The sequence below is a fragment of the Carex rostrata genome, chromosome 25 (genome assembly GCF_964058835.1).
Source record: "Carex rostrata chromosome 25, lpCarRost1.2, whole genome shotgun sequence".
Taxonomy (NCBI): domain Eukaryota; kingdom Viridiplantae; phylum Streptophyta; class Magnoliopsida; order Poales; family Cyperaceae; genus Carex; species Carex rostrata.
Genome location: NC_135942.1, coordinates 1,254,254 through 1,264,772, shown reverse-complemented (window position 1 = coordinate 1,264,772; position 10,519 = coordinate 1,254,254). Strand labels below are relative to the sequence as shown.

The 10,519-nt window shown below is 34.3% G+C and overlaps 1 pseudogene across 1 annotated transcript; it reads left to right on the top strand.

Annotated features, from left to right (window-relative positions):
- The first annotated feature begins 2,688 nt into the window (after positions 1-2,688).
- Positions 2,689-10,067, top strand: LOC144543609 (cytochrome P450 71A1-like; annotated as a pseudogene). The gene is made up of 3 exons (XR_013508020.1): positions 2,689-3,342; positions 8,477-8,837; positions 9,294-10,067. The product of XR_013508020.1 is annotated as a cytochrome P450 71A1-like (transcript).
- Positions 10,068-10,519: the final 452 nt, after the last annotated feature.

Below are 10,519 nucleotides of genomic sequence, written 5' to 3'. Positions count from 1 at the left end.
TCAAGTTGTCCATAACTCGAGCTAACTCGGCTGGTTAGCAGCCCTGGTAAAGAAGGTCAAAACGTAGATAAAAAGTGAGAACGCCATCGGTTCAGTCAGTATAAAATGTTGATACAAGAATCCAGCAGCGACGGTTCAATCATCGAAAACTTAGATAAGAAGTTCCAACAGCGACGGTTCATTGCATAACGTACAATAGATGTGTACTGTATGTATCATCGGTTTACTGCATAATGAACCGTCGGTATTGATGGTCCTCAACTCCTCATCAATGGTTCGGAAACCGGAGATGCTGCCTGGTTTTATTTATTTTGTGATATCCAAAAAACAAATCCAAACCATTAGATGTTTAATTTATATTATAATCTACTTGGAGACCAAATTTTATATTTTTTGGAATTTTTTTACTATTTATTAAGCTGGTTTGAAAACCGCTAATTTCAGTAATTTTTTGCAGCATTGAAATCAGCGGTTTTCAAACCAGCTTAATAAATAGTAAAAAAATTCCAAAAAATGTAAAATTTGGTCTCCAAGTAGATTATAATATAGATTAAACATCTAACGGTTTGGATTTGTTGTTTGGATATCACACGGCTAAATATAGCACCGGCAGCACTTGGGCAGAACTGCTGCCAGCAGCAATTTAGCCACAGCCATATAATATATCAAGTATTCATACCTACGATACTAAGTAGTTCGAAAAAAAAATGGACATCACACACACATCTTTTACACGTTTTTAGAGTTGGTTTTTTTTTCTCCGTTCAATCTCATCAATATTTTTGACGATCTGCGAGGAAATTTGCAAATCAAAAACCATAGACATCTTCTACATAATTTTTTCTTTCAAATGAGATCCATGATAACATATTTTCGTGAAAGTATTCATACCTCGTCGTAAAAGTATTTATACCTAGTAATGCAAGTATTCATACATCGTCGTGAATACCTTGTCATGTAAGTATTCATTTTAGATAAAACGCTTGATACATAAACTATTAACATTTGCATGACAAGGTATGAATACTTGCATGACGATGTATAAATACTTGCCCTACTTAATATTAATATTTTTCAAACGTCATCTTGTATCATATAGAAAAAAATTGATAAAATATGTTAGGTACAAACACTTCAGACATGAATTATATACACATGCATTACAAGATATGAATACTTGAACGACGATGTATGAATACTTGCTCGACAATATATGAATACTTGCATGACAAGATATGAATATTTGCACGACGGACAACCCGAAAGTACGTTATCATGGATCTCATTTGAAAGAGGAAATTACGTAGAAGACGTCCATGATTTTAGATTTGCAAATTTTCTCACATATCGTCAGAAATATTGAAGAGATTGAACGGAAAAAAAAATCCAACTCTAAAAACGTGTAAAAGATGTGTATGCAATGTGTCCAGATTGTTTTTCGAAGTACTTAATATCTTAGGTATGAATACTTGATGTATTATATATTAACACTTGCGTGCATAGGTATTCAGAATTGCACGCGTCAGTTATAAAATCTATCAAATATTAGGTGGTCCCCTAAGTAATTAATGAAGTGCAGTTAGTTAATGGTCCCCACAAGTAGTTATTGACTGGGGGATGAATGGGGGAAATAGATTAGGGGATAAAAATCTTTATTCTAAAAATTATACAACTTGAATTTTTTTATCATCATCCAGAAAAAAAAATCCGTAAGCATTTTGCATACAATAAAACATATATGATCTATAATATTTTTTCTATGTACATGCAAAAGATCATGACATTTTGATTTTGTATTATACCGTACCTGTGTCCGACACATATCCGACACCGACACGCCTCCGATAAACGTACGATGCCGATACGGCCCGGGACATGGCTGGATACGCGCCTGTGTACCACGAGCCGCGCCCGTGCCCGTGGACACACGCCCGTTCATGTGGACTGCGCCTGTGAACCAAATAAAATAACCCTTTCTTTGTGCTGGCAGTGGGATTCGAACCTTGGACCTCTCAAATGAGATTCAAAATCTTTAACCAATACACCAAACTATCACATGTGTTATGTTCTAATAAGTATATTATTTAATATACTTATATGAAGTCTTTATTTTCTGAACAAATTTAATTTAAGTTATAATTATCTAAATACAATATATAAATTAATAAAAATAATATATATAATAAACGTATTATATCCTAAATTTTTTAAAATTGTTGTATCGCCGTACCCGTATTCATGCAACATAGCTTGTAAGTATTTATCTCCAATCGTTGACCCTGCATCTCTGCATCAACCTTCTCCAATCATCCCTGCGTCAACCTTTTTTCTAACAAAAATAGTTGACCACATAGGTATAAATACTTCAGTGCATAGGTATAAATACTTGTAATACTTGATATTAATACTTTTAAATATCAGCAGTGTCATATGTGAAAAATACTAGTTATAAATATTTAAATGACGAGATATAAATGCTTGTGTGACGACGACCTCGAGAGTATGTCATCATAGATTTTATTTGAAAGATAAAATTGCATAAAAGATGTTCGTGGTTTTAATTTCGCAAAATTCTTTATAGATCATAAAAAATGTGAACGAGATTGAATAAAAAATGTGAACGAGATTGAACAAATAAAATTGAGAGGATAATGAAGAATGAGAGTGGAGGGACACTTGCACTATAAATTCGTACCAAAATCTCAGAATCCAAAATACCTAAGAAGCTATGACTACCCTGTTTTCTGCATTGTCCCAGGATCTCCATGACCTTTCTTCTCTGTCAATCACTCCTTACCTTCTCGTTCTAGCCATCCCCATACTTCTCCTCATCTACACTCAAACAAGACCTTCAAACCCGAATCACAGCCTCCCCCCATCCCCACCACAGTTACCTCTGCTCGGGCAACTACACCGCATTGGCAACTTCCCGCACCGCTCCTTGCACAATCTCTCCTCTCGTTATGGCCCCATTATGTATCTTCATCTCGGCAGCGTGCCCACTGTTGTTCTCTCCTCTGCTGATGCCGTTGAAAAGTCTATTCGTTTCCATGACATGGCACTTTCGAGCCGGCCACACTTGGCTGGGTCGGATATTCTGATGTATGGCCCTAGTGATGTTGTATTTTCGCCTTACGGGGAATATTGGCGCCAGGCACGTCGTATATGTGTGTTGCATCCTCTCAGCAACAAAAGAGTTAAATCGTTTGGGTTTATACGCCAACAGGAAGTGTCGTTGCTGATTGACAAAATTCGATTGATTTCTTCTAATGGCAGCGGATGTGGCTCTGTTGTTAACTTGAGTCAAATGCTCGTTAAACTTACCTATGACATAATTTCAAGGTAGACTGCACTTTCTCAATAATCCAAAAAGATAATTCTAGCGTAAATTCATTTTCTACAGTACATATATTTAATATTTTAAAAAAAAATATTCTTCAAATAAAAAACAAATGTAGATATGTTATATTAAATAGCATGTGCAGAAAATTTGGATCGCTTCAAAAGATCAAGGTTCTAAATAGCAATTATTGCGTCATTAATTGCTTTTAAAATCCGAAAAAATTATTGGGCAGCTATCACTACTAGAATCCTAACTTATTGCATGCTTTGAAAAATAGCTTGTTGCAAGACGATATCCTTGCAACAAGCCCGAAAACACTTGTTGCATGCGTTTACCCTTGCAACTATGCCCTTGTAACAACTTCCCTCACAACTGCTAAGTAGTTGCAAGGACTCCCTTGCAATAGACTTGTTGCAAGCCTATACCCTTGCAACAAGGGCGCATGCAACTACTTTCAGAGTTGACCCCGTTTTTAGTATTTGCAAGGGGAGGCAGCATGGGTCCCACCTGACTATATGCAAGGTTAACAATCGTGGGTCCTACTGGACTATATGCAAGGCTAATACCCGTGGGTCCCACCTGACTATATGCAAGGCAAGAGAATATGGGTCTCACCTGACTATGAGCATGGGAAGATTATTAGCTTGTTGCATGGGTGATTATTGACATGTTTTGAATGCAGTTCATATTATTTGTATGGACATACCAACGTATATAATAACAGGAAATAGCTGGAAATTAGCATGCTCCAATTCTACAATCCTCCCTCTCTGTACCAATCTGGTACCAGCCCAGTAATTTTTTACAATTCCCAGTTTCCCATTCATCAACATTCACATAAAACACATAGAAACATAAATATAAAACAACTAATAATCATTGACCAACATAGTATAGTCATCTTACATTGAACCAAAATTTAAAAAGAAGTAAAACAACAGTATTATACTGCAAGTACTTGTAACTTCTATATTTTCATATTTTCATGCATTGATGTTGAGTTAATTTCCACAGTCAAATTCACAGCAACAAAAGCACTTTATTGCTCTTGTACTTCACTTCAGTTTTCATCTGAAACTTTGAACATAACAAATATGAATTTTAACAACCATTACATCTGAAAACTTCTATTAAATTTACTAACCTCAATAGTAACAACTACCCACCTAATTTATAAATGGAAAAATACAATATAGGAAAGTTTATCTCTAATTAGGACAAGTAATCCTCAAATAAGACTAAAGTGGTCTCAACAAATTTCACACACACTAAATTAAGACTAAGGCTAAGATTTCTATTTTACCTTTTCCTGATGCGCCTTCACAGCCACCTGCAACATATTTATCTTCATATTCACTTGTAGCAGCTTCTCCTATTCCCCAGTAATATAAAAAAAATAAAAAAACAGAATTTCAATTTTATCTGTCCATTAAATAAAATTCATTTCACAATTTCATGAACTAAACTAGTTGCATTTACAAAAAATTTAAACAGATGAGAGAAAATTACAGGGGGATTTCAACTTACATCTTCAAATTCAGAATTTGATTTAGAGGCATCCACATACATGCTACAAGGGACAAAGGGTGAAGTGAATTAAGATAAAGCATAATAAAATTGTACATGAAAATATAAAGGAAAACATTGAAACACACTATTCATAAGTGCCCGATCCAGTAGCAAACACAGATTGTGCATGCAAATTTAAATAGACGAACCAGAAGCTCATTCTTGAAAAATTTAAACACAATTTTTTTTAAGAAATGAACACAACTCCTAAAACCAATCAAAATGAAAAATATTGTTTTAAGAAATGACATCAGATCTGATCCTTCTAAAAACATAAAAAATTAATATATATTTTTGTTTGCTATGTGATACCTTAACAGTAAGATCAGTATGACCAGAGTAGGTCAGATGAAGCTTAGATGAAGTGTCCTTCTAATGCTTCCTTAGCCATGGCTGCTGTTGCCCAATCTAAAAGAAATATTATAAAATATAAAAAAGAAAACTATGAACATTTAACTTGATGCTCTTAAAGGTAATATATATCGGATTTCACTTACTACTTGATATTCATATACAACAAACTACAAAAAAATACAAGTCTCTCAACCGCAACAACCAAATTGAAAATAAATTTGAGATTGGTATGGTGTTACTACTTGATTTACTTAACCCTTTCATCTAAGGAAAATGGATCATGAACCACTACTACTTGATTTACTAAACCCTTTCATCTAAGGTACAAATGGATGTCAAAAACAAAATGAGGTCATTTTAAGGTAATTCAATAATCCATCTAATTATGAGTCTGTCAACAGCAACAACCAAATTGAAAATAAATTTGAGATTGGTATGGTGTTACTAGATTTACTTGACCATTTCATCTAATTATGATTGGTATGGTGAGAATGCATCATCCTTTTTAAACCTTTGTTACTCCAAGTTTGCTATTTTGCAGCTACATGAGAAGACCAAAGTAAATGTTCTCATTTAAACAGCAAACACCAGAGAATCTACAATAAAGGGGTTAGTAGTTAGTACCAGTTTTATCAGATACCCAATCAATCAGAATCTACAAAAATTACACACTTAGAGAGAGAGATCTTACCAGGTTTGAGCGGAGAAGAGGTCAGGCTTTGAGGGGCGCACAGGCACAGCTGAGGAAGGAGAGTTCAATCAGTGAGAGAGGAGCAGAGGAACCACGCACCAGTAGGCAGAAGAGAACGGAGAGGAGGTGGTCGATCGGAGAGGAGAAGAGAGGACGTGATCGGTGCTGGTCGAGTGTCGATGGTCGCCGATTTTTTCGTGGATCGGTACTGGTCGAGGATTTTGCGGATCGGTACTGGTCGAGGAGGGGGTCGAGCATCGGTGATCGGTACTGGTCGAGGAGGTGGTCGAGCATCGATGGTTGAGCGTCGGTGATCGGTACTAGTCGAGGAGGTGGTCGAGCGTCGATGGTCGTCGGTGGTCGAGTAGGATTTCGCGAGAAGGGAGAAATGAAAAACCTAGATCTAAAATGAAAAGTTTGGCGGCTACGTACAGCGAGAAGGGAGAAATGAAAAGTTAGATGTAAATATGAAATTCATCTACCCTGAGGTAACATAATATTTGTGTTTAGATCGGATGATGGGATCATCTTTACGCACCAATCAAAGGATCCTATGCATTATCTACCGCCGGATATAAACAGCAATATTATATAACCTTAGAGTATTGATCCTCTTTACTCACAGTTATTCAAGATGAATAAATCAAGACCATTCTTCACATATCAGACGGCAAAGAATTTTGATATATACTAATCATCTAATGTATGTACAGCAGTACATATAAAAAAAAATTCAAAATTTTTTTTATATTTTTTTTACAACTTATATGATCAAATAATACTTATACATGACATTTTTTATAGACTTTCATCATTATATGCACCTTCAAATTTAAAAAATATTTCTGGACCGTTCATTTTCATGCAGGAAATCAACGGTCGATCTACGGTGAAATCATTCCAAATCTGTTTTAAAATGATCAAGGGAGAGCATTGACCATAACCAACATAAAAGATTGAACGTTTTATTATGTATGAGTTTCGATCCAACACGAAGTGTTTATGGCCATACAATGCTTCCTTTTTTGATTAACTGGATGGATGGGTAAATAAAAACAAAATTTCATCAAACTTGGGTGCAAAACAATAAATGCAGTGCTCCTTAATGTAAACGATTCCGATTGACCAACGGATCACATATTTCTATGCATCTTCATTAACTCACGAAACAAGAGTTTATGTCTTATGTTTGTGAATAGAAGATGTGAGCCATATATGCAACATGCATGTAATGCTATATAATTTAAATGTGTCAAAATCATTTAATTAAACAATAAACATGTTAATTATAACACTAATCATTGCATAAATTTCATTAATATAATTTCTATAGCAAAATATTTTTTAAATTAAAGTAGAATTTTAATATTAATTGACTAAATATTTTCACTTCTATCGACACATGTTGAAATTCATATAATTATAACTATGATTTATTGGTCATATAAACCGTTAAAAAATTGAATTTTTTTTAATTGTTTTTATATTATTTGTTGTATATGTTTTATCGAAATACAAATGCAAATCATAAAATTTATTTTGTTAACTTTTAATTTTATTCTGACTTTAACAATTTGACCTTATAAAAGGCCACTCAACTTAACTTATTTTACAATAAATTTTCATTTTGTTGTCATTCATTTAATTATCTTCAATATATAAATGAAAAAAATATATAATTTACAAATTTAACTGTGAATACTTTACTAAATTATTTTTCTAAAATACAAGTTATAATTGTAAAAAAATTGATTTTTTTTTTAAGTTTTTTCATATTATTTGCAATGCATACATTAATTAATTTTCACATATATAAATCTGAGCCGTCCGATAAAAAAATGTGCTGTCATGATTACAATGGATACCTCCATTTAATGATCATCAATATTATATATTAAATATGTCTCTATGGCAACTGGGTCCCACTTGTCAACTCCGGCTTTTTCATCTTTTATTTTCCCGTGTTCCTTCTCTGGAAAGTTCGCAGCTTCTCCTCTCTGTCTCTTTGCGCATCCTCTCCAATTTAATTCCCTCCCATACAGTATCTTCCATGTGGTTTAGTTGCAAGGCAATGATTTTGAGCTGTTGCATGGACCTCCAATAAATTATAATATCTTACATTCAAAATGTAGTTGCAAGGAGAGGTATAAAACAGTTGCATGGTTGCATATCATACATTTGCATGCGATAGATGTTGCATGGGACTACCCTTGCAACAAGTTCGAGTCCTGGTCAAACGTCATTTCTGTTGCAAGGACTGTCTCTACCTTGCAACAAACAGGTGCTCCCCTTGCTATAAGTTACGATTCTAGTAGTGTATACCTATTTAGAATTATGATGAAAGAAAAACAGTTGATAGCGCTATAGTTTTCTGATCTGAAAAAATTGCACCTATAACTGGCTATTTAGAACCCTGCAAAAAACATATAATCTTTGATTAAACAATATAAATTTTTAACAGCCGAGTTTTAATACCTTTATAATGAATCAAATTTTAAATTAACTCAAACTTTATACAGAGCAACACTCGGACATAAGTTTTCAGACGATGGGTGGGATAAAATCCACGGCCTTCTAATTAAGCAACTTGTTGCGCATCTCGGGACGACTCTAGTAGGAGAGAATGTGCCACGTTTGGCTTGGTTAGATTGGTTACTAAGATCGAAGAAGCGGATGAGAAAGACTGCTGAAGGGCTAGACAGTTTTCTTGAAAACACAATAGACGAAAATATGAAAGCAAAAGGAGATGATTTCAGAGATGGCAAGGATGGCGATCGGATGGAAGGAAGCAATTTGGTTGATGTTTTGCTGAATGTTCAAGAGAATGATGAAGAGATTGGAATCTCCCTGAGCAGGAATAATATCAAAGCTATCATTCTGGTATATGTTCTCTCTTTTACAGGAATATTATACCACTTATTGCTATCAAAATAGAGTGAAGTAATGAGATATAATTCATTTGTTAGATTAATTCACAGTATCAGGCTCGTCTTGTTTACTGATGCTAACTTGCTTAATTTGCACACCTTAATTTTAATTAATATATATAACCCATGGGCACCATATACAAAATACCCTATTAATTGAAGTAATGAGATAGATTAGTCCTGGGTTGGTCATGGATTTTCCCCATGGGCACAATTAAGAATTTGTCGATTGTAAGACGATATATCTTGATTCTTTTAGTATCAATCGTCATTCTTTAAGAATTTTTTTTATTTGAACTCTTAAAGTAATACCTTAAATATATTGTACCATTTTTAGTCATGACGGTAAGAAAAAGAAACATGATAATCTATTCTCAACTAAAATTTTGAGATGGTTCAATTTTGGCAGGATATCTTTTTAGCTGGCACAGATACAGGGTCTACAGCAATTGGACAATGATTGAACTAATGAACAACCCAAAGGAAATGAAAAATGTACAAGATGAAATAAGAAGCGTGATCGGCGCGAATGGAAGGTTGACTGAAGAAACAATAGAAAAAATGACATACCTAAATGCTGTTATCAAAGAGTCCTTCAGATTGCACCCTCCAGCTCCCTTACTCGGCCAAAGGGAGTCGACTAAAGATATTAACTTATTAGGTTATCATATTCCTGCAAAGACCCGATTCATCATCAATGCATGGGCAATCGGGCAGGACCCAAACACCTGGGAGAGAGCAGATGAGTTCATGCCAGAGAGATTCTTAGGAAGTAATGTTGATTACAATGGCCAGCATTTTGGATTGATTCCATTTGGTACAGGTAGAAGAGGTTGCCCGGGAATCAGCTTCGGTATGGCAACCGTCAGTTTCGCTCTTGCCAGCTTATTGTACCACTTTGACTGGGATCTGCCTAATGGGATGAAAGGGAAGCCGTTAGATATGTCGGAAATTAATGGAATTACAGTACGTAGAAAATTGGATCTGATTCTGGAGGCAAGACCTTATTCTGTATGAATTTTAAATATAAATAAAAAATTGTAAATTTTCTATTTTCTGTTCTTTGGAAAATAGAAAATCTATTTTAGTAGTTAATTTTAAGTATAAATTTGCATATATAATTTCTACTTTCTGTTGTACCATGAATAAAACAATTTGAAATGTGATAATAGTTCTTATTGCATCTTTATCTATTTTGGGGAGATATTGAGAAGTAATTTCCAGTCAGTGTCTGCTCACCAAGTAATTGTACTGATAAATATTGTTCTTCCATGTAGCTCTATTCAAATCTCAATTATTTGTTTTTTTTTTTTTTCTTTTGTTTAGTTGCTCAACCAAGTCTATTTTTAATACCTCAATGGAGGCTTAAATTAAAAAATGGCCGAATCATTAGTAAAATCATGAATAGTTGCAACTAATTATCAATATTTATTATTTACCGTGTTTGCAAATAGCACCAAGAACCATACAAAAAAGTTCCAACATCGACAGTTAAGAAGGTCAAAACGTGTAACATGTTCACTACTACATCAAAACGTGTAACATGTTCACTACTACATAATAAGTGATTGTACACGGATATAAACAGGCGAGCTACACGGATTTTCTGCCACGTAGAATGCGAGGGTGTAGAAA